This window comes from Medicago truncatula, chromosome 7 (genome assembly GCF_003473485.1).
Source record: "Medicago truncatula cultivar Jemalong A17 chromosome 7, MtrunA17r5.0-ANR, whole genome shotgun sequence".
NCBI classification, from domain to species: domain Eukaryota; kingdom Viridiplantae; phylum Streptophyta; class Magnoliopsida; order Fabales; family Fabaceae; genus Medicago; species Medicago truncatula.
Window position 1 is genome coordinate 22,450,811 of NC_053048.1, and position 25,136 is coordinate 22,475,946.

Genomic DNA, 25,136 nt, shown 5'->3' on the forward strand with positions numbered 1-25,136 from the left:
TCCTCCATCCTTTCTTCCATGGTTTTGATCACGGGGATGTTTCCGTGCTGTGTGTTGATGTTAACACTTTGAGGCATGGCATGCACAAGAGGCTCAGTGACAGCTGCCGTTGTTTGTGGCAAAGTAGTATTGATGGAGACAGCATTTGTTGCAGGAATCGGACCATTGTTAGCAGTACCAGAAGTGCCTGCTGCAGTACTAGGAGTGAAAAACGGTGGGAGTCCATACGGGAACCCAGTTGGCATAGCGAAGCGAGCGTCAGTAGATGCAGTTGGGATCACACTTGTAGTTACAGGTATAGCTGTGGCTATAGGGATAGCTGTGGCTGATTGTTCCTGAGTGGCTAGAAGAGTAGTCATGGTATCATTGGCCTTAGCCAATTCTTCCCTTAGAGTAGCTAACTCGGTACGGAGCTGAGCATTTTCTTCTTCCATAGCTACCGAATTCTTCTTTCTGTAGAGTCTAGTCCGATGTATTCTGTCAGGTTCGTAGACTTTCCGAGCACGAGCCACCTTTCAATCTGTGGCAGAAGAACCAGGAGGCAGTGAGCACTTGGAAACCTTTTCTGACTTGATGAATGATGCACATGATGCATATAGACAAATTAGGAGCTTTGTAAACAATATCTAAACAAGCAAAGCAAAATGAAGTGTTTACAAGACGAATCCCTTTGAAATACTAAGCCAAGGGAAGACTTTGAAATATAAACAAATAAAACTCTCAAGCATAGGAAGTGGTGGGATGATCCTCAGACTCAGACTCCGAATCCGAACCGCAGTATCTAGCATAGAAGTTGCGTCGTCCTCTAGCTCTCTTGAGGTCCCGCATAAGTAACTCATCCTTTTCTTCAAGTTCCCTTCGGACCTTAACCAATTCCTTCTTCAGCATCAGGTTCTCATGAGTCTTCTGCTCATCCTTACCATCCAAAGTCATGATTAGATTTTCAGCTTCATTGTATCGGGCTTTCCACATCTGTTTCTCACGACTCTCCATAGCTAGATGCTCCTGATACATTCCCTGAGTTGTGGGAGGTAGAGGTAAAGGTATAGATGGAGCAGACGCAGACACATATCTCATAGCAGGGTATGGCATACCAATCTCTTCAGCTCGGTTTATTACCCACTGAGTATAGGCCTCATGAGCAATACCAGATCTCACACCCAAATGCTTCACACTCTTCCTACGGACCTTAGACCAAGCCCCTATGAAAGCCTCCCTTTGTCCGGTGGGGGCGTTCGAATAGTAGAAGAACTCTGGAGATGTAGCAATATTGATGGGCTTTGCCTTCATTGGGAACCCAAACTGTCTCATAGCAAGCTCAGGATTGTAGTTGATTCCCCCACGGGTACCAAGAAGAGGTACATTGAGAAAATCTCCACAACCAGTAATAATTTCCTTAACCTGAGCGGCGGGAGTGATCCAGACCACCTCGTTAGGAGAGAGACCCATCATCCGCTGTGAGTAGGACCAATCCTCCGAGTTGTCATGGAAGGAGCTCGGAAGGTGAGAAATAAACCACCTATATAGGAGAGGCACGCAACAAAGGATATACCCACGACCTTTGAGAGTCCGGTCATGGATAGCATGATATGTGTCAGCTAGCAAGGTAGGAACCGGATTTCTGGAATGGAAGATCTCAATAGCATTCATATCCACAAAGTTGTCGAGATTCGGAAAGAGAATGAGCCCATAGATAAGCAATGCAAGAATAGCCTCGAGTGTGTCCTGACAAGTAGTTTTGAGATTAGCTTGCTCAAGTAGATACTTTGAAGTGAACCCTCGGATGTGAGACTTAGTAGTAAGATGCTTGGAGACATCGGAAGTCTTGAGATAGAGATCCTTAGCAATAACCAAAGGAGTAAGAGAAGTCCCGGGACCGATTAAAGGCGTCTTCTCGGCTATAGGTGAATCCAACAAGTGGGAATAAGCCTCAAGAGTAGGGACCAATTGGAAATCCGGGAAAGTGAAGCAACGGAAACTCGGGTCATAGAATTGCACTAGAGTGTGCACGAGCTTCTCTTCAACATTAGTCCGGAGAATAGTAAGCAAACCACCATATCGGAGTCGGAAACCTGTTTGATTCTTAACCTTGAGTGCCAAATCTCTCAAACTAACCAAATCAACCTCCTTGAACTTGTAGGATTTAGTCTTCTTCATACCTGTAATGTTTACAAAGTTTTGAATTTGTCCAATCCTTCGATGAATGCATGAGAAAAATTTATGCATGAATGCATGTATGCATGATTGTTTTTTTTCAATTACAGAGAAAACATGGAGGGTTGAGATTAAAGTCGAGGAGCCACGGGCGGACACGGTGCCCGGTAAACTAGGGCTTAGGATAATAGTAACCAAGGTTCTAATCAAGTTCCCAAACTGCAACCTCTCTTACGTATATCATGGTAGCACGGGAAAACGTCCGTTCCATGTTTATTCGCAAGAAGGTCTAGCTTGAGTGTAGTATCGCGTGACGACTAAAACTCGAGACAACACTCGGTTTAGCCACCGCACTACGTCCTAAAAAAGGCCAGGGATGGGTTTGGTAACTACGGTCCATAGCATCGTCGCACAATTGAAAGCAAAGTGCCTAAGCATGACAACACACGCCGACAATATTACTTCCAAAATGCCTCAGCTATGTGAGATTGATCGCATAACCCAATACACGAGGCAACCCTCGGATCGAATTGTCGATTATATCTCTACCTATTCATAAGTTCACTCAGCCCGGGTAGATATTCTCACCCCACACGTCAAATGAAAATAAACAAGTATTCACATATGTAAGCAATAAAACAAAGCGTAAATATAAACTAAGGAAACCTAGGCGTGACCCGCTTAAAAATTCCCCTTTGAAGTCGCCATTTCTGTTATCACAATTTTCGGGTGTCAAGTCATTAATTAGGCTTGAACCTTTCAATCTTTGATATTCTCTATTTTTTCTTGGGAAGGGCAAAATGGAGAAAAACCCTTGGATTCTAAGTTCGGGGGTCGTTTTCACTACGGGAAGGTGTTAGGCACCCGCGGTGACTATAGTACTCTATAGGAGCCGTTTTCTTAGTTTTATGTCTACGCTTTATTTTTAATGCTATTTATGAAAAGGGAAATTTATTTATGTTAAGAATGGGGGGAGAAAGTGTTTGAGGTTTTATTTTAGTGGACTTGGAGAGGTTTTGACCTCATGCCTACATACCCATTTAAGGGATCAAACTCCATGTAGTTCTCTTTCAAAAAATGTTTTTTGTGTGTTTGGTTAATTTTAGTTTTTGTTGGAAAATGGTTTTGAAGAAGAGAAAGAGGCCTTAAAGGCATAAGAGAAGAAAATGGTGAATGGTTGGTTCAATTGTTATTAAAAAAGTCTAAGTAGGAATTAGGATTCATTTGGATTTGGTTAAGAAAATAAAGGAAAAAATTCAATGGAGTTTTGACTCCAAGGTTTGTTTGGAAAAAATTGAGTGATGGAATTTATTATTATTTTTTTGGAAAATTGGCATTTGTCTAAAAATCGCGTTTCCTAAGCATACATCTAAACGGTAAACATGCAACGTGTGTGCGTGTCGGTGTACATCATTAGAGTCCATTGTCCTTTACACTTTGCCCTAGTTTACATGCTATGGTCTTGCGAGTAATTAAAAGAAAGCTAATCTACCTAAAATTATTACAAACCCATTTGATATAGAAATGAATAGAAAAATGATGCCTAAACTATGGGATGAATGAAATGTGAGATGAAATGGTTAGTATCATAAGGCATAAAAATGGTAGAAAGGTAAACAAAATTGAATAGAATAGCAAGAGAAAAAAAAGAGTAATGAAATGAAATAAAATGGCAAAATATACCTAAAATTGGTTATGACACTTAGACATGCACATGACCTATAATCCTCTCATCATAGCAATGTAAAAGGGGTTTGATTTTGAGCTATAATGTGAGAACAAATAGGACACATTCAAGCCAAGAATTATGACACATTTTTAAAGATATTTTGCACTTTATTTCTTGATAAAAACACACATTACTTGCAAAACAAGAAAGAAATGAAAATCTACATCCACAATCAGCAAAACATACATATGATCAGCAACACATTCACCATGAAATTACACACCAATCATCCACATCACATGCCAACATTTTATGAGAAAATATACCACAAAAATGCACAAACTTAGATCAAACACAAAATTAATCAAGAAAAATAACACACACATTTTTATCATTTATTAAACCATTGAAAAATATCACAAAAGTATTAAAATGTATTAAGAAACATATAACAATTTTTTTAGGAATTTTTAGAGAAAAAATTAAGCACACAGAGGTTCAATTAGCAAAAAAGCAGGGTGCAGATAGCAAGAAAATAGCAAAAACGGAAAAAGAAAAGCCCAAACCAAAGCCAGGGGATCCGGATTCACAGGGAGCGTTGGATTGATCCAGGGAAGGAAACCCTAGATCCAACGGCCAGGAACGAAGGGGATTGGACCGGTCTTGGACCGGTCCGGTTCACTGGCTTATATAAAGGATTGAGCACCGGTTTTTTCATTTGTTCCTTGTCTTTCTCTCTCTTCTCTCATTCTAGTGAGAGAAGCTCTCACTTCTCTCTTCTTCCCTCTCGCCGGATTCTGGAAATGAAGATGATCTTCATCTTCTCCGGGGAAACTTGTTCCTCCGGCGTGGTGGCCGGCCGCCCAAGGGTGGCGGCGCCGCCGCCGGAAGTTGAACAACTTTCTCCGTTTTCAAAATTTTTTACACTTTTGGAAATCCTTTTTCGTTCTAAACACGAATCCGGCACTGGTTTTTTCATGCAAGGCTTAAATCTTTGTAGATCTACACTTTTGTTCACGGTTTTGAAAAAGATTTTTCTTCATTCTTTTTAGTGTTTTGTTGAACGAAGGCTTTGGAACTTTGCAGATCTATATTTGATTCGTGTTTGTTGATATTTTTGAGAAAGAAAGTGGAGTTTTACGTGTTTACCTATGGTTTTCAGTTGGAGATCTTGAGCGAAGATCTTCGGAAACACTTGAACTTGATTTTCGTTTGTTGATTTCTGGCTTTGAAACCGAAAATAAATCGGTGTTTCTTCACTGATTTGATGTCTTCTTCTTCTTCACCGGTTCAATCTTCTTTGTTTTCTTTCTCTCTTCTTCTCACGGTTTTCTCTGTGATCGTGCTTGGATTTGTCGCCAAACGGTGACGGATTCGCACTTGAATTGCAGAGAAATCAGTTCGATGATGATGATTCTTCAATGAATCACTGAGAACTGTGATGAATTTGTTGAATTTTGTGTTGATTTTTGATTCTGGAGAATTAGGGTTTATGAATGTTCTTGGTGTTCTTGGTGATTTTCTGAGTTTTTGATCTAACTAACAAGAGAGAGAAATTTCTCAGGTGTTTTTGATGATGGCGCGTGACTGATTTTTTTTTTTACTTGTGCATTGAATGCGCCTTTTATAGGCTGCCACTTGTATCTGAGACCCAATGGGGCACTGCCACCTGGAATTGGACTTAATTTGGCTCTGCCTTGGACTTTTGACTTTAAGGACCTTTCTGCAAAATGTAAAAAACGAGGACTGGACTGTAAATAAGAAAAATGGACTAGAAATGTAATTTTGAAAAGTTTTGGACAAAAATGCAATTTTGGAAACCTTTTGAGGGACCAAAATGCAATTAAAAGAAAATTGAATTAAAATTGGTAATTTGAAAAAAAAAAGTAAAGTGAAACCTAAAATAAAATCAACAAAAGGACTAAAACGAACCAATTACTGACATGAGGTATTTTAAAATACCTCCCTGCCGAAATTTTGACAGGAAAAGACCAAAATGCCCCTAGGGACTAAACTGACTCAAACTGACTCAGATGCAATTTTTGAAATGATTTTTAAACAAAGACTCAACAATAATTCGTACAGACAAGTTGAAAAGACTCAGAGGCAAACACAGGGACTAAAATGGGTTCCACTACAGGAAATGACCAAAATACCCTTTTGTATGATTTTTCTTGAAATAAAGCGCAAGAAAAGTAATGCGATGTTTCAGAGAGTTCTTAAATGACTTGTAATGTCAGAAAAGACAGAGGCAGTAAAATACGTTTAAAAAGAGAGTAAAGATTCAGAGTAAAATAACAGAGAATTGACAAATATCAGTGTTAAAAAAGAAATTTGAATGAGTATTTTTAGGTCCAAAATCAGGGTATAACAGCTGCCCCTATTTAAGTTTCTTTGTCTGGGGGGTCAAGAGACGGAGTCTTTGGCTTGACGGGACGAAGATACTTAAATATTAACATTTGCACTGTGTTTGGACGTAAAAATACGCTTGTACATTTTCAAATATCATGAATGCCATGCAACATTTGGATTATGAGTGCGAGACAAACGAAAGCTGGAATTAACAAAAGATGTCGTATCCATTGCGGGATTGGTAGACATTGGCACGATAACAGATAACAGAGTAGATAGGAGACTAAGAACAAATTGACGGGTACAAGCTGCTCTTGGATTGAGCTGGGCACTTGACTGGGAATAAAAGCAGACAAACAGGTGCGAGTTGTTCTTGGATTCGAACTGGTCACTCGACCGGGGACATGGAAAAGGTAGACAGGTACGAGTTGTTCTTGATCGGAACTGGCCACTCGATTGAAAGCAAAGGCAAATAGACAGGTGCGAGCTTGTTATTGGATGCGAACTGGTCACTCCACCGGAGACAAAGACAAATAAACAGGCGTAAGCTGCTCTTGGATTGAGCTAGCCACTTGAGCGAACAGAAACAGATAGACGGGTACAAGCTGTTCTTGGACATGAACTAGCCACTTGACCAAAATCATAGACACATAGACAGGTACGAGCTGTTCTTGGATTCGAGCTGGTAACTCGACCGATAACATTGAAAAGTAAACGGGTACAAGTCGTTCTTGGAGGCGAACTGGTAACTCGACTGGAAACATAAACAAATAGGTAGGTTCAAACTGCTCTTGGATTGAGCTAGCCACTTGACCAAACAGAAACAGATTCACTGGGGATTGTTTTTTTTTTTGACAAAATATAGATTGAGATTGACTTGACGTCGATTTGATTTGAAAGGTAGAAATTGACCGATATTATTGGCTCACAAGGTTTTGACAGAGAACCTGACATGAGTATTGAGTTGAGACTGATATTGACATTGGAAATGCAATATGCATGAATGATATAACAGTTTCATTAAATGCATGGGCACGTAATATGCATGATTATGCATGTATGAATGCTTGTAATGCATGACTGTTGGCGATTTGTAGACACAGTTCCGCAGAGACAGACAAGACACTGGAGTATTGGGCACGTAATGACTCGTGCTATATTACACATTCCTGGAAATCCTCTTTGGAGATGACGTCGTTGGGAGACGTATCGGAACCATGGCTGAGGGCAGGTAGTTATGCAACTTGCTGGGGATAGAATCTCGGAAGACTCTACTGGGAATAATGCCGTCATTGCCGGGCATTTCAGTGCTGGATGTATCGTGGATGTCGCATCTGTGGTCAATGCTTTTTGCATGTTATTTTCATTCATTCATTTTTGCATCCCATTTTTGCCTGGATCGCCCTTTCGGGTTTTCGATCCACCGGGGAAATAAATTCTTTTCATTGCCCGATTTTTGCCTGAACTGCCCTTTCGGGTTGTCAATCCAGCGGGGTGCTCATTTTTTCCTAAGCCGCCCTTCCGGGTTTTCAACTTAGCGAGCCTATTCATTTTCATGCATTTTCATTCTGTTTTTTCATTCTTGCCATTGATCACAGACTATCCTGGAGGAGAACCTGCTTGTAACATATGTTGAAATAGACACCAACACACACTCGCTCATGCATATTTCATTTGAATGTACCCTGTTGCTCAGGTTTGCTTTTCAAAAACTTTTCCAATTATCAAGATGTTTGTTTCGAGCATTTGTCATTATTAAAAATAGAAGGAAAATGTTTTTGTACATAACTTTGAAAGTAAAAAGAAAGCAGAGTTTCAAACAAAAGCACAGGCTTAAATTGATGTATAAGAGTGGTGGTCAGCCGAAGGCGTGACTCCACGGATTTACAAAGCTTGGAAAATGGTAATTTTATTGGTTGGTGGTACATTGAACACAGCAATCATTACATTTCCTAGAAACTTTGAATTCGCAAGCATAGGAGCTTTTGATGAAGATGGTCATTAACAGCTGCAGATGCCCCAAGGGGGACGGTGGTTGGCCAGATATAGTTACTTGCCTCTCGTTTCAATCTCATTTTTGCATGAACCGCCCTTCCGGGTTTTCGGCTCATCGAGACGCTCATTCTTGCCTGAGTTGTGTACAATCTCAGCGAGCTTTTTCATATATTTTTTGTCCCTTATTTTTGCCTGGACCGCCCTTTTGGGTTTTCGATCCACCGGGAAGCGCATTTTTGCCTAGGCCGCCCTTTCGGGTTTTCGACCTACCACGCTGTTCTTTTCATATTTCTAGGCAAAGTATTTCTTGACTATATCAGCATTCACAGGATTTGGAAGTTCTACACCATCCATGTGTGTAAGGATTAAAGCACCACCGGAGAAGGCCTTCTTGACAACATAAGGACCTTCATAGTTAGGCGTCCACTTGCCCCTTGGGTCGGGTTGCTGGCTTATCCTCCTTTTCAATACAAGTTCCCCTACCTTGAATTCTCGAGGATGGACTTTCTTGTCAAAGGCAGTCTTCATTCTTGCTTGATATGACTGTCCACGAGCCATGGCATCGATACGTTTTTCCTCAATCAAATTCAACTGATCATACCGGCTTTGGCACCATTCAGCCTCGGATAACTTTGCTTCCATGATCACACGGAGAGATGGGATCTCCACTTCCAAAGGAAGAACTGCTTCCATACCATATACAAGAGAGAAAGGGGTTGCCCTGGTTGAACTGCGCACTGTAGTACGGTAGCCATGTAGAGCATAGGGTAACATCTCATGCCAGTCCTTGTAAGTGGTTACCATCTTCTGGACAATTCTCTTGATATTCTTGTTGGCGGCCTCAACTGCACCATTCATCTGAGGTCTATAGGGAGAAGAGTTATGATGCTCAATTTTGAATTCTTCACAAAGAGCTTGCACCACATTGTTATTCAGGTTGGTACCATTGTCGGTAATAATCTTGCTGGGAACACCATATCGACAGATGATGTTGTTCCGGATGAACTTAGCTACCACTTGCTTGGTCACATTGGTATAAGATGCCGCTTCAACCCACTTGGTGAAGTAGTCAATTGCCACTAAGATGAAACGATGACCATTTGAAGCCTTCGGTTCAATTCTTCCAATCATGTCGATGCCCCACATTGAGAACGGCCATGGGGATGAAATAACATTGAGAGCGTGCGGAGGCACATGAATCTTACCAGCATAGATTTGACATTTGTGGCACTTTCTGGCGTGCTGGTAGCAATCATGCTCCATGGTCATCCAGTAGTAACCTGCCCGTAACAACTTCCTTGACATAGTATGCCCTGTAGCATGGGTCCCGAAGGTACCGTCATGTACATCATGCATCAACTGCTCTGCTTCATGTTCATCAACACATCTTAACAATACCATGTCATAGTTTCTCTTGTACAGAATATCTCCATCTAACAGGAATCTACTGGCCAATCTTCTCAGGGTCTTCTTGTCTTGGTTGGAAGCACCTGGCGGATACTTACGGCTCAGCAAGAACTGTTTGATGTCGTAGTACCAGGGTTTATAGTCAACCACATTCTCACCAGCCTGATCGATCACATCCCCAATAGCGAACACATGCGAAGGTCTTTCAAGGCGTTGCACTTTGATTACTGGCACATCATTCCACTGGTTTACTCGAAACATGGAGGATAGAGTAGCAAGAGCATCAGCCATTTGGTTCTCATCACGAGGAATATGGTGCAGCTCAACCTTTGTAAAATATGTCAGCAGACGTCTCGCATAATCACGATAAGGAATCAACTTAGCATGGTGGGTCTCCCATTCACCCTTTATCTGGTTGATGACGAGTGCAGAATCTCCATAGATGTCGAGGTGTTTGATTCTCATGTCAATTGCTTCTTCGATCCCAAAGATACATGCTTCATACTCAGCCATATTGTTTGTACATTCGAACAGGATCCGGGCGGTAAAAGGAATGTGATGCCCCTGCGGGGATACAATGACTGCCCCAATTCCCTTACCATAAGCATTGACAGCACCATCAAAGACTAAACCCCACTTGCTATTGGGATCTGGACCTTCATCGATCAATGGTTCTTCGCAGTCTTTTGATTTTAAATACATGATCTCTTCATCGGGGAAATCGAACTCAATTGGTTGATAATCATCAAGAGGTTGGTAAGCAAGATGATCGGCAAGAATGCTACCTTTGATTGCCTTTTGAGTTTTGAACACAATATCATATTCAGACAAAAGCATCTGCCAGCGTGCAATCTTCCCAGTAACAGCAGCTTTCTCAAAGATATACTTTATCGGATCTATTCTGGATATCAACCACGTTGTATGATTCACCAAATAATGACGCAGGCGTTTAGCGGCCCAGGCCAGAGCACAACAAGTCTTCTCAAGCATTGTATACCGAGTTTCACAATCGGTGAACTTCTTGCTTAGATAGTAGATAGCATGTTCTTTCTTTCCAGTCTCATCTTGTTGACCAAGTACGCATCCCATGGATTCATCAAATACTGCCAAATACATAATCAAAGGCCTTCCTTCCACGGGTGGGACAAGGATAGGTGGTTCCAGCAGGTAATTCTTGATGCTATCAAAAGATTCTTGGCATTCATCATTCCATACAATAGGCTGATTCTTTCTGAGTAGCTTGAAGATCAGCCCGCAGGTTGCGGTCATATGAGATATGAATCGGGAGATGTAATTCAATCGTCCGAGGAAACCTCTGACTTGCTTCTCGGTCTGCGGAGCTGGCATTTCTCGGATGGCTCGGACTTTATCAGGATCGACTTCAATGCCCTTTTGGCTGACAATGAAGCCTAATAACTTTCCGGATCTGACGCCGAATGTACATTTGTTAGGATTCAATCGAAGCTTGTACTTTCTCAACCTTTCGAACATCTTTGTCAGATATTCAACATGTTGCTCCTCATCTGTTGACTTTACAATCATGTCGTCCACATACACCTCGACTTCTTTGTGAATCATGTCATGAAACAGAGTAGTCATCCCTCTTTGGTAGGTGGCACCAGCATTTATTAGGCCGAATGGCACCACTTTGTAGCAGAAAGTACCCCATGGAGTGATAAAAGACGTCTTTTCTCTATCTTCCGGAGACATTTTGATCTGATTGTAACCGGAGAAACCATCCATGAAGGAGAACACCTTAGACTGAGCAGTATTATCAACAAGCACATCAATATGAGGTAATGGAAAGTTGTCTTTTGGACTGGCTTTGTTCAGGTCTCTGAAGTCAACACACATCCGGACTTTACCATCCTTCTTTGGCACAGGTACAATATTGGCAACCCATTCAGGGTACTCAACTGTCATGAGGAAACCCGCATCAATCTGTTTTTGAACCTTGCTCTTAATCTTGAGAGCCATATCTGGATGAGTCCTTCTCAATTTCTGCCTGACGGGAGGACATTCAGGCTTTGTGGGGATCCGATGCTCGACAATCTTAGGATCTAGACCTGGCATATCTTCATACGACCATGCAAAAATATCCGGATATTCCCGGAGGAGCTGGATGATCTTCTTTTTAACCCCTTCCTCTAGAGCGGCACCGATCTTGATTTCTCGCTTGTTCTCCTCGGTACCTATGTTGATAAGCTAAATCTCTTCCTGGTGAGGCTGAATGGCTTTCTTTTCTTGCTCAAGTAGCCGAGTGATCTCATACGGTATGTCATCACCTTCCTCATCTTCGGCGTCATACACTGGGAATTCAAAATTCGGAGGGAATGCAGGGTTACTATGCCCAACGGGTTTATTATAGTTCAATCTGCGTAAAATGGTTGGATGATTTTAGAAAGAGGTTTTTTATGCAGATTTTTGAAATTAATAAGAAAATACAGATGTTTTGGTTTTTTCTGGCATTACCATTATTTCCAAGGAAAAAAGCACTAAAAAAAAAAAGCAGTCGTGAAAGAAACGACAATTTCAATTTTTTTTATTAATCAACGGCAATGCCGAAACAAACGTGCCCTTACAGAAAATATCACTCTCGCTTTGGGCAGAGCGAGAGGATTGTTATTTTGAAAAAACAAGATACTTAAGCAACAAGGTATATTACTCAGAAACATGCATGATTGAGGGAATGTCAATGGCATCCCAATCTCTCGCAATGCCTCCTGGTGTAACAAATACAGGCCTCGGGCCAAATCCAGTTGCTTCTTCTGTGATTGCGTTGACAAACCCAGCACTATAGAATGCCCCGGTGGAAACTCCTGAAGTTGGGGAGAAGCCAAGACCTTCCTTATGCTTGTTCTCACGAAGCTTTATTAACCTGCCCCAGCTGGCAGCTTGACCCTCTTGGACGGCTCTCTGTGCATCCTTCAAAGAAGCCATTGCAGTTCCATCCCTCTTGGGCTCCGTACCTTCGACAGTTAATCCTTGAAAAGCGGTCCCCTCTGCAGACCCTGCCTCTATGCAAGAGAAAGATGATAGCTGGCTAACCAGGTATGCTTCCTCTCCATGAATGGTAACAAGCTTTCCACTTTTTGCAAATTTCAACTTTTGGTGCAAAGTAGAGGTCACCACCCCCGCGTCATGTATCCATGGTCTCCCCAAGAGACAGCTGTAAGAGGCGTTAATATCCATGACCTGAAAGGTGATTAGAAAGGTTTCGGGGCCAATAGTTATTGGCAAGTCTATCTCCCCGAGAACGCTCTTGCGGGTTCCATCAAAGGCTTTGACCAAAAAAGTGTTCCTCCTCAAAGGAGTTCCCCGGTAACTCAGCTGATCCAGCGTTGACTTGGGCATCACGTTCAAAGATGAGCCAGTGTCTACTAACACATTTGATAGCATGTCGGACTTGCAATTCACGGAGATATGCAAGGCCAGATTATGATGCTTTCCTGCTTCGGGCAATTCATCTTCACTGAACCACAGATTGCTGCAGGCGGTAAAGTGATCCACCGTGACTTCATGATCCACATAAGCCTGCTCCAATACTTTCAAAAGGGTGCCTCTGTGGGCAGCGGAACTCAGGAGTAGAGACAAAATGGATATCTTCGACGGAGTTTGCAGCAGCTGATCTACAATCTTATAATCACTTCTTTTGATCAACCTCAAAATCTCGTCCAGATTAGAATCCTCTATAGACCGGCCTGGTTGGCTCGCGTCTCTGTTAACGGGAGAAACATCAGTCGGGGTTGGCTTGTCAATGGGTGGCACGGTTGGCGTAGCTGCCTTCTTTTGAAACAACGGTGGACGGACTCTTCCGCTTCTTAGGGCTGCTGAAGTTCCTTCGGCGGTATTGTTCATCACAGCCAAGGACACCAGAGGCACTTCTACTCCGTTTTCATTTATGGTAGCATTATATTTGTACGGGATAGCCCTATCTGAAGTATACGGTACCGGTCCGGGCAACCTTATCACCAGAGGCTCAGCATTCTCCTTCAAAGGCATACTCTTGACAGGCGGATCGTGAAAAACTGCCACAATCACGCAGACATCACTAACAGTCAAAAAATTATCATTCATCAAGCTTTGGATGTCATCTTGAACGGTAAAGCAACCCAAAGGATTACGAAGGCATCCTAGGCACTTGGCATGATCATGGCTGAACAAAGAAGCTTTGCACAGCTTGATGTGTAGAGGCACCAGAGGAGTTGCGACGTTACAGACATCAAGTCTAGGAGCTTCCTCACATACTTCGATCATATTTACAGCGGCATGATTTGGAAGAGGATTGTCGAGGACATGCGGGACATTATTCTCAAAAGTCAACTTTCCTTGATCAATGAGCTTCTTCACGATATACTTCAAAACATAGCACCCCTCGACATCATGACCCAGGGCGCCTTGATGGAAATCACATTTGAGATCGGACCTGAACCTTGGAGGCAACGGATCAGGTGGGGGCTTGCCCTGTCTGGTTGTACAATGCCCTCTATGGAGTAAAGTCGGAAGCAACTCAGCATACAACATCGGTATCGGAGGGAAAGTAGGTCTAGCTTGCTGATTTTGTTGTTGTTGTTGAACCGGCAGCTGTTGTTTCATCTGTTGAGCAATTGCATTAACGGGTACCTGAGGTTGACCCGGTGGCAAGGGATACTGATGATAGAATGGCGGAAAGAAAGGATGCTGAGAGTACGGCGCATATGGGTATGACGGAGGCATTTGGGCAGCATTAATAGGAGCAACAGTAGCCATGGATTGACCGGCTCCGGCAGACACCATCCCTACTTCCGTTTCTTTCTTCTTGTGGTGTCCGTTACCATACCTCTTTGATGCATTTACAGAGGATTCAGCTTTTTCGAACACAATGATTCCTTCTCTGACGGCTTCTTCCAGACGAGTTCCCATGGTGACCATCTCCGAGAAGTTATTCGGGGCAGCAATAATCATTCTCTCAACATAATCCTTTTTCAAGGTCTTTAGGAATGTCTGGGTCATTTCTTCTTCATCAAGGGCGGGAGTAATGCGGGCAGCTGCCCCCCTCCATCTCTGTGCGTATTCACGGAAGCTTTCCTCCTTCTTCTGGGAGAGAGATCTGAGGAATTCCCTGTTCGGCTTCAATCGGGTATTAAACCCATAGTGGCTTTTGAAAGCATGGCTAATTCATCAAAGGTATGGATGTCATTTTTGCTCAAACTAGTATACCACTCTGCAGCATCTTCCATCAAGCTATCTTGGAAGCAGTGAATCATGAGTGAATCATTGTCTTTGTAATTACCCATCTTTCGGACATACTTGATGATGTGGTTCTGGGGACAAGTCAGCCCATTGTATCGGTCGAAATCCGGGATCTTGAACTTCTTAGGGACATCCACCTTTGGTACCAAGCAGAGATCTTGAGTTTTGAAAGAGTCTGCATTCCCTCGATTAGCTTTGATTTCATGACGGAGTTCTTTAGCAAGTTCCTCCATCCTTTCTTCCATAGTTTTGATCACGGGGATGTTTCCGTGCTGTGTGTTGATGTTAACACTTTGAGGCATGGCATGCACAAGAGGCTCAGTGACAGCTGCCGTTGTTTGTGGCAAAGTAGTATTGATGGAGACAGCATTTGTTGCAGGAATCGGACCATTGTTAGCAGTACCAGAAGTGCCTGCTGCAGTACTAGGAGTGAAAAACGGTGGGAGTCCATACGGGAACCCAGTTGGCATAGCGAAGCGAGCGTCAGTAGATGCAGTTGGGATCACACTTGTAGTTACAGGTATAGCTGTGGCTATAGGGATAGCTGTGGCTGATTGTTCCTGAGCGGCTAGCAGAGCAGTCATGGTATCATTGGCCTTAGCCAATTCTTCCCTTAGAGTAGCTAACTCGGTACGGAGCTGAGCATTTTCTTCTTCCATAGCTACCGAATTCTTCTTTCTGTAGAGTCTAGTCCGATGTATTCTGTCAGGTTCATAGACTTTCCGAGCACGAGCCACCTTTCAATTTGTGGCAGAAGAACCAGGAGACAGTGAGCACTTGGAAACCTTTTGTGACTTGATGAATGATGCACATGATGCATGATATGTACAAATGCAAATGCAAAATTTTTTTTTTTTTTTTTGGACATCGAAGGATTTTTAGACAAATTAGGAGCTTTGTAAACAATATCTAAACAAGCAAAGCAAAATGAAGTGTTTACAAGACGAATCCCTTTGAAATACTAAGCCAAGGGAAGACTTTGAAATATAAACAAATAAAACTCTCAAGCATAGGAAGTGGTGGGATGATCCTCAGACTCAGACTCCGAATCCGAACCGCAGTATCTAGCATAGAAGTTGCGTCGTCCTCTAGCTCTCTTGAGGTCCCGCATAAGTAACTCATCCTTTTCTTCAAGTTCCCTTCGGACCTTAACCAATTCCTTCTTCAGCATCAGGTTCTCATGAGTCTTCTGCTCATCCTTACCATCCAAAGTCATGATTAGATTTTCAGCTTCATTGTATCGGGCTTTCCACATCTGTTTCTCACGACTCTCCATAGCTAGATGCTCCTGATACATTCCCTGAGTTGTGGGAGGTAGAGGTAAAGGTATAGATGGAGCAGACGCAGACACATATCTCATAGCAGGGTATGGCATACCAATCTCTTCAGCTCGGTTTATTACCCACTGAGTATAGGCCTCATGAGCAATACCAGATCTCACACCCAAATGCTTCACACTCTTCCTACGGACCTTAGACCAAGCCCCTATGAAAGCCTCCCTTTGTCCGGTGGGGGCGTTCGAATAGTAGAAGAACTCTGGAGATGTAGCAAGATTGATGGGCTTTGCCTTCATTGGGAACCCAAACTGTCTCATAGCAAGCTCAGGATTGTAGTTGATTCCCCCACGGGTACCAAGAAGAGGTACATTGAGAAAATCTCCACAACCAGTAATAATTTCCTTAACCTGAGCGGCGGGAGTGATCTAGACCACCTCGTTAGGAGAGAGACCCATCATCCGCTGTGAGTAGGACCAATCCTCCGAGTTGTCATGGAAGGAGCTCGGAAGGTGAGAAATAAACCACCTATATAGGAGAGGCACGCAACAAAGGATATACCCACGACCTTTGAGAGTCCGGTCATGGATAGCATGATATGTGTCAGCTAGCAAGGTAGGAATCGGATTTCTGGAATGGAAGATCTCAATAGCATTCATATCCACAAAGTTGTCGAGATTCGGAAAGAGAATGAGCCCATAGATAAGCAATGCAAGAATAGCCTCGAGTGTGTCCTGACAAGTAGTTTTGAGATTAGCTTGCTCAAGTAGATACTTTGAAGTGAACCCTCGGATGTGAGACTTAGTAGTAAGATGCTTGGAGACATCGGAAGTCTTGAGATAGAGATCCTTAGCAATAACCAAAGGAGTAAGAGAAGTCCCGGGACCGATGAAAGGCATCTTCTCGGCTATAGGTGAATCCAACAAGTGGGAATAAGCCTCAAGAGTAGGGACCAACTGGAAATCCGGGAAAGTGAAGCAACGGAAACTCGGGTCATAGAATTGCACTAGAGTGTGCACGAGCTTCTCTTCAACATTAGTCCGGAGAATAGTAAGCAAACCACCATATCGGAGTTGGAAACCTGTTTGATTCTTAACCTTGAGTGCCAAATCTCTCAAACTAACCAAATCAACCTCCTTGAACTTGTAGGATTTAGTCTTCTTCATACCTGTAATGTTTACAAAGTTTTTAATTTGTCCAATCCTTCGATGAATGCATGAGAAAAATTTATGCATGAATGCATGTATGCATGATTGTTTTTTTTCAATTACAGAGAAAACATGGAGGGTTGAGATTAAAGTCGAGGAGCCACGGGCGGACACGGTGCCCGGTAAACTAGGGCTTAGGATAATAGTAACCAAGGTTCTAATCAAGTTCCCAAACTGCAACCTCTCTTACGTATATCATGGTAGCACGGGACAACGTCCGTTCCATGTTTATTCGCAAGAAGGTCTAGCTTGAGTGTAGTATCGCGTGACGACTAAAACTCGAGACAACACTCGGTTTAGCCACCGCACTACGTCCTAAAAAAGGCCAGGGATGGGTTTGGTAACTACAGTCCATAGCATCGTCGCACAATTGAAAGCAAAGTGCCTAAGCATGACAACACACGCCGACAATATTACTTCCAAAATGCCTCAGCTATGTGAGATTGATCGCATAACCCAATACACGAGGCAACCCTCGGATCGAATTGTCGATTATATCTCTACCTATTCATAAGTTCACTCAGCCCGGGTATAGGACTTTTGATATTCTCACCCCACACGTCAAATGAAAATAAACAAGTATTCACATATGTAAGCAATAAAACAAAGCGTAAATATAAACCAAGGAAACCTAGGCGTGACCCGCTTAAAAATTCCCCTTTGAAGTCGCCATTTCTGTTATCACGATTTTCGGGTGTCAAGTCATTAATTAGGCTTGAACCTTTCAATCTTTGATATTCTCTATTTTTTCTTGGGAAGGGCAAAATGGAGAAAAACCCTTGGATTCTAAGTTCGGGGGTCGTTTTCACTACGGGAAGGTGTTAGGCACCCGCGGTGACTATAGTACTCTATAGGAGCCGTTTTCTTAGTTTTATGTCTACGCTTTATTTTTAATGCTATTTATGAAAAGGGAAATTTATTTATGTTAAGAATGGGGGGAGAAAGTGTTTGAGGTTTTATTTTAGTGGACTTGGAGAGGTTTTGACCTCATGCCTACATACCCATTTAAGGGATCAAACTCCATGTAGTTCTCTTTCAAAAAATGTTTTTTGTGTGTTTGGTTAATTTTAGTTTTTGTTGGAAAATGGTTTTGAAGAAGAGAAAGAGGCCTTAAAGGCATAAGAGAAGAAAATGGTGAATGGTTGGTTCAATTGTTATTAAAAAAGTCTAAGTAGGAATTAGGATTCATTTGGATTTGGTTAAGAAAATAAAGGAAAAAATTCAATGGAGTTTTGACTCCAAGGTTTGTTTGGAAAAAATTGAGTGATGGAATTTATTATTATTTTTTTGGAAAATTGGCATTTGTCTAAAAATCGCGTTTCCTAAGCATACATCTAAACGGTAAACATGCAACGTGTGTGCGTGTCGGTGCTTGTGTCGGTGTACATCATTAGAGTCCATTGTCCTTTACACTTTGCCCTAGTTTACATGCTATGGTCTTGCGAGTAATTAAAAGAAAGCTAATCTACCTAAAATTATTACAAACCCATTTGATATAGAAATGAATAGAAAAATGATGCCTAAACTATGGGATGAATGAAATGTGAGATGAAATGGTTAGTATCATAAGGCATAAAAATGGTAGAAAGGTAAACAAAATTGAATAGAATAGCAAGAGAAAAAAAAGAGTAATGAAATGAAATAAAATGGCAAAATATACCTAAAATTGGTTATGACACTTAGACATGCACATGACCTATAATCCTCTCATCATAGCAATGTAAAAGGGGTTTGATTTTGAGCTATAATGTGAGAACAAATAGGACACATTCAAGCCAAGAATTATGACACATTTTTAAAGATATTTTGCACTTTATTTCTTGATAAAAACACACATTACTTGCAAAACAAGAAAGAAATGAAAATCTACATCCACAATCAGCAAAACATACATATGATCAGCAACACATTCACCATGAAATTACACACCAATCATCCACATCACATGCCAACATTTTATGAGAAAATATACCACAAAAATGCACAAACTTAGATCAAACACAAAATTAATCAAGAAAAATAACACACACATTTTTATCATTTATTAAACCATTGAAAAATATCACAAAAGTATTAAAATGTATTAAGAAACATATAACAATTTTTTTAGGAATTTTTAGAGAAAAAATTAAGCACACAGAGGTTCAATTAGCAAAAAAGCAGGGTGCAGATAGCAAGAAAATAGCAAAAACGGAAAAAGAAAAGCCCAAACCAAAGCCAGGGGATCCGGATTCACAGGGAGCGTTGGATTGATCCAGGGAAGGAAACCCTAGATCCAACGGCCAGGAACGAAGGGGATTGGACCGGTCTTGGACCGGTCCGGTTCACTGGCTTATATAAAGGATTGAGCACCGGTTTTTTCATTTGTTCCTTGTCTTTCTCTCTCTTCTCTCATTCTAGTGAGAGAAGCTCTCACTTCTTTCTTCTTCCCTCTCGCCGGATTCTGGAAATGAAGATGATCTTCATCTTCTCCAGGGAAACTTGTTCCTCCGGCGTGGTGGCCGGCCGCCCCAAGGGTGGCGGCGCCGCCGCCGGAAGTTGAACAACTTTCTCCGTTTTCAAAATTTTTTACACTTTTGGAAATCCTTTTTCGTTCTAAACACGAATCCGGCATTGGTTTTTTCATGCAAGGCTTAAATCTTTGTAGATCTACACTTTTGTTCACGGTTTTGAAAAAGATTTTTCTTGATTCTTTTTAGTGTTTTGTTGAACGAAGGCTTTGGAACTTTGCAGATCTATATTTGATTCGTGTTTGTTGATATTTTTGAGAAAGAAAGTGGAGTTTTACGTGTTTATCTGTGGTTTTCAGTTGGAGATCTTGAGCGAAGATCTTCGGAAACACTTGAACTTGATTTTCTTTTGTTGATTTCTGGCTTTGAAACCGAAAATAAATCGGTGTTTCTTCACTGATTTGATGTCTTCTTCTTCTTCACCGGTTCAATCTTCTTTGTTTTCTTTCCCTCTTCTTCTCACGGTTTTCTCTGTGATCGTGCTTGGATTTGTCGCCAAACGGTGATGGATTCGCACTTGAATTGCAGAGAAATCAGTTCGATGATGATGATTCTTCAATGAATCACTGAGAACTGTGATGAATTTGTTGAATCTTGTGTTGATTTTTGATTCTGGAGAATTAGGGTTTATGAATGTTCTTGGTGTTCTTGGTGATTTTCTGAGTTTTTGATCTAACTAACAAGAGAGAGAAATTTCTCAGGTGTTTTTGATGATGGCGCGTGACTGATTTTTTTTTTGACTTGTGCATTGAATGCGCCTTTTATAGGCTGCCACTTGTATCTGAGACCCAATGGGGCACTGCCACCTGGAATTGGACTTAATTTGGCTCTGCCTTGGACTTTTGACTTTAAGGACCTTTCTGCAACATGTAAAAAACGAGGACTGGACTGTAAATAAGAAAAATGGACTAGAAATGTAATTTTGAAAAGTTTTGGACAAAAATGCAATTTTGGAAACCTTTTGAGGGACCAAAATGCAATTAAAAGAAAATTGAATTAAAATTGGTAATTTGAAAAAAAAAGTAAAGTGAAACCTAAAATAAAATCAACAAAAGGACTAAAACGAACCAATTACTGACATGAGGTATTTTAAAATACCTCCCTGCCGAAATTTTGACAGGAAAAGACCAAAATGCCCCTAGGGACTAAACTGACTCAAACTGACCCAGATGCAATTTTTGAAATGATTTTTAAACAAAGACTCAACAATAATTCGTACAGACAAGTTGAAAACACTCAGAGGCAAACACAGGGACTAAAATGGGTTCCACTGCAGGAAATGACCAAAATACCCTTTTGTATGATTTTTCTTGAAATAAAGCGCAAGAAAAGTAATGCGATGTTTCAGAGAGTTCTTAAATGACTTGTAATGTTAGAAAAGACAGAGGCAGTAAAATACGTTTAAAAAGAGAGTAAAGATTCAGAGTAAAATAACAGAGAATTGACAAATATCAGTGTTAAAAAAGAAATTTGAATGAGTATTTTTAGGTCCAAAATCAGGGTATAACACCTAATTTCTTATTTAAATTCACCGCTTTAACATGTATCAACCATTATCAAACTGTGGAAATGAAAGTGGAGGGTTTGATAATTGTTTATCCATCATTCCAAATATCAATTCATAAAACGAAAGTGGAGCTTTGATATTCGAACAAGTGAATTTAGACAAGGATTGCAAAGGCAGCGAAATAGTCTTTGCAATCTTTGAGACATATAGTTTCGATCTTCAAGGGAACTAATAATAATCAAGTCAGCGAAATAGGCTTGGTTGTTAGAGGAACCAAAATCTAATAGTAATCAAGTCAGCGAAATAGGCTTGGTTGCTAGAGGAACATAAGAAACACTGTCTTGAGAAATTAGGTCTAACATAAAGTTATAAGCTTTTAGTTTGATTTGTGAAGGACATGTTATTTAGATGAAACCAACGATCCCAAGTAGAGCTGTCAAAATGGGCCGGGCCGTAAGGGCCGGCCCGAAAGTCCGAATAAAATGTAGGGCTTGAGCCGAATAATTGGAGCCCGAAATTGAAGAGGGCTTTTTAGTCCGGCCCGTAAAAGCCCTTGGCCCGTTAGGGCTAGCCCGTCCGGGCTGCCCAGAAGCCCGCAAAAAATACAACCTTTTTTTTTTTTTTTTGTGATCTGCGTGTGTGAGAGACTGATACGGGCCCGGGCTGGCCCGTTAGCCCGACATATTTATGTATGTTCCGTACTTAAAAGAATGGAAAAGGGAAGAAAAAATACGGGCCAGGGCTGGCCCGTTAGCCCGACATATTTATGTATGTTCCGTACTCATTTTTTGCAGCCCAATTCAAACCGGGCTTTTTAGCCCGGCCCTTAAAAGCCCTTGGCCCGGCCGGGCCGGGCCTAAACGGGCCGGGCCGCCCATTTTGACAGCTCTAATCCCAAGGCTCCTTTTATATTATTATCTTTCAATCGTTTGAAAACCCCAACTTACAACTTATTTCTCCTCTAATCATCATCAAAGGTTAATTGAATTAAACTTCTCCCTGTCGGAATGATACTCTTTTCATACTACTTCGGTAAGACCGTGCACTTGCGGTTTTATCTCATCAAGTTTTTGGCGCCGCTGCCAGGGAGTAAACTAATTTAATTAACTCTTTCTCTGTGATTAGAACTCCTTCTTCTCCCTCTTTTCTTCTACTTCTTTCTTTCTTTGCATTACCATTAACTTCTTGGGTTCTCGATTTCTTATGCGAAGAAGTAAAAGTCTCGGAGAATTTATTCCTGAGATCGAAAGATATTTGCATAAGAAAAAGAGAGAGGCACAAAATAATATTGCTATGGTTGAACGCACTCTCAAAGAGTATGCTACTCCTTCAACGGAAGAGCCACAAGCTATTATCGTGTACCCGACGGTTGAGGGTAACAACTTCGAGATCAAGCCTGCACTACTCAATTTGGTGCAGGAAAATCAGTTTTCTGGATCACCCACTGAGGATCCAAATCTCCATATTTCTTCCTTCCTTAGACTCAGTGGCACTATAAAAGAGAACCAAGAAGCCGTAAGACTTCATCTCTTTCCCTTTTTCTTAAGGGATAGAGCTAGCGCTTGGTTCCATTCCCTAGAAGTCGGTTCCATCACTTCATGGGATCAAATGAGGCGAGCATTCCTTTCCCGATTCTTTCCCCCTTCTAAAACCGCCAAACTAAGAGACCAAATCACGCAATTCAACCAAAAAGATGGGGAGTCTCTCTATGATGCGTGGGAGCGTTTCAAGGAAATGCTTAGACTTTGTCCCCACCATGGTTTGGAATAGTGGCTCATAGTCCACTCTTTTTATAATGGCCTAACATATACCACTAAGATGTCTGTTGATGCAGCTGCAGGTGGAGCGCTAATGAATAAGAACTACACGGAGGCCTATGCTTTGATCGAAGACATGGCTCAGAATCACTACCAATGGACCAACGAAAGAGCCACTACTGCCTCTACTCCCTCCAAAAAGGAGGCAGGTATGTACGAGGTCTCCAATTATGATCACCTCGCTGCTAAGGTTGATGCCTTAACTCAAAAATTTGAAAAACTTAATGTTAATGCTGTCACACCTTTTCCTACATCTCCTCCTTGTGAAATCTGTGGTATATTTGGTCATATTGGTGTTGATTGTCAGTTAGGTAGTGCTACTAACAGTATTGAGCAATTAAACTATGCTTAATACAACCAAGGAACGAGGCCAAATTAAAACTTTTACAAAAACCCTCAAGGTTCCTATGGGCAAGTAGCACCACTTGGCTATACAAACAACCAGAGGGTGGCTCAGAAATCTAGTTTGGAAATTCTATTGGAAAATTGCATGATGAATCAGAATAAACAGCTCCAAGAACTAAAAAACCAAACAGGATTTCTGAACGACTCTCTCTCCAAACTCACTATCAAGGTTGATTCTATCGCCACACACACCAAAATGCTTGAGACCCAAATCTCCCAAGTGGCCCAACAAGTGGCCGCCTCTTCTCAAACACCAGGAGTCTTTCCCGGTCAACCCGAAACAAACCCCAAAGCTCATGTCAATGCCATTTCTTGTAGGGGTAATAAGTTAGAAGAGACCGTTGCCAAAGCCAAAAGTATTAAGGGAGAGAGTGTTAGGCTTTTGAGTGAGAAAGATGCGATAGAAAGTGAGAAACCGCTTGATAAGAACAAAGCCCTTTCCCCATTAAGGCGTACTAAGCTTAATTTGGAAGCTCAATTCGATAAGTTTGTAAACACCCTTAAGAAGATCTGCATTAAGATTCCTCTTGCAGAAGCTTTGTCTCGAATGCCTCTATATGCCAAGTTTATAAAAGAAATTTTTTCAAAGAAAAAGGCTATAGACCACAAAGAGACAATAGCTTTGACTAAGGAAAGCAGTGCAATCATCAAGAAGCAACCCCAAAAGCTTAGAGATCCAGGTAGTTTTGCCATCCCTTATGTGATAGGGAAAGAAACCGTAGACAAAGCCTTGTGCGACTTAGGAGCTAGTGTTAGTTTGTTGCCTCTATCCCTCTATAAAAAGATGGGAATAGGAGAGTTGAAACCTACCGAGATGACATTGAAGTTAGCCGATCGTTCCGTTATCCCCATAGTTGGATACGTTGAGGACATCCCCGTAAAGGTAGAAGGGATATAGATCCTGACTGACTTTGTGGTTGTTGACATAGAGGAAGACCATGACTGCCCTATGATTCTAGGAAGACCCTTCCTCGCCACTGCGGGTGCTATAGTTGATGTTAAGAGTGGTAGGATAGTTTTTCAAGTGAGTGATGACATGGTAGGATTTGAGTTCGAGAATGTTAGGAAAGGTCCCGCCCTTTATTATTGCAATATGATCAAGGAAAATGATGTGAAAGAACGCTTTTTAGCGTCATCTACACAATACAATATCTTTGATCCTTTCTAATGGACACTTTCTAACGTCAAGCTAATGACTATAAAGAAGCGCTTCGTGGGAGGCAACCCACGCATTTAACCGCTTTTGTTTGTTTTTGATATTTTAAGTTATTTTGTAGGTAATTGTCCGAGTATGATTCAAGAAAACATGAAATTTTGAAGCCCCGTCCTCCAAAACCTTGGCACGGCCCGTGCTCACACTGGCACGGCCGTGCCGGATCTTTCTAGGCCAAAAACACACCACAATTCCAGAAAGTTGGCACGGCCGTGCCCGACCATCAGGTATGAATACACACATCTTTTGGCCTTCTTCTCCCTTCACTCTCAACCACAAACATCTCTCCACCTTCAAAATTCTCTCTAAAACCCCCATAACAAAAAAAACCTTAAACCTCCATTTCTACATCAAAACCTCACTAATTCACAAAATTTCTCCACCCAATCAATC

At 41.6% G+C, this 25,136-nt stretch overlaps 1 non-coding gene across 1 annotated transcript; it reads right to left on the reverse strand.

Annotated features, from left to right (window-relative positions):
- Positions 1 to 22,964: 22,964 nt before the first annotated feature.
- On the reverse strand, positions 22,965 to 23,071 carry LOC112416919 (small nucleolar RNA R71). The gene has a single exon (XR_003007430.1). It is a non-coding gene; the product is annotated as a small nucleolar RNA R71 (small nucleolar RNA).
- Between the last annotated feature and the right edge of the window lie 2,065 nt (positions 23,072 to 25,136).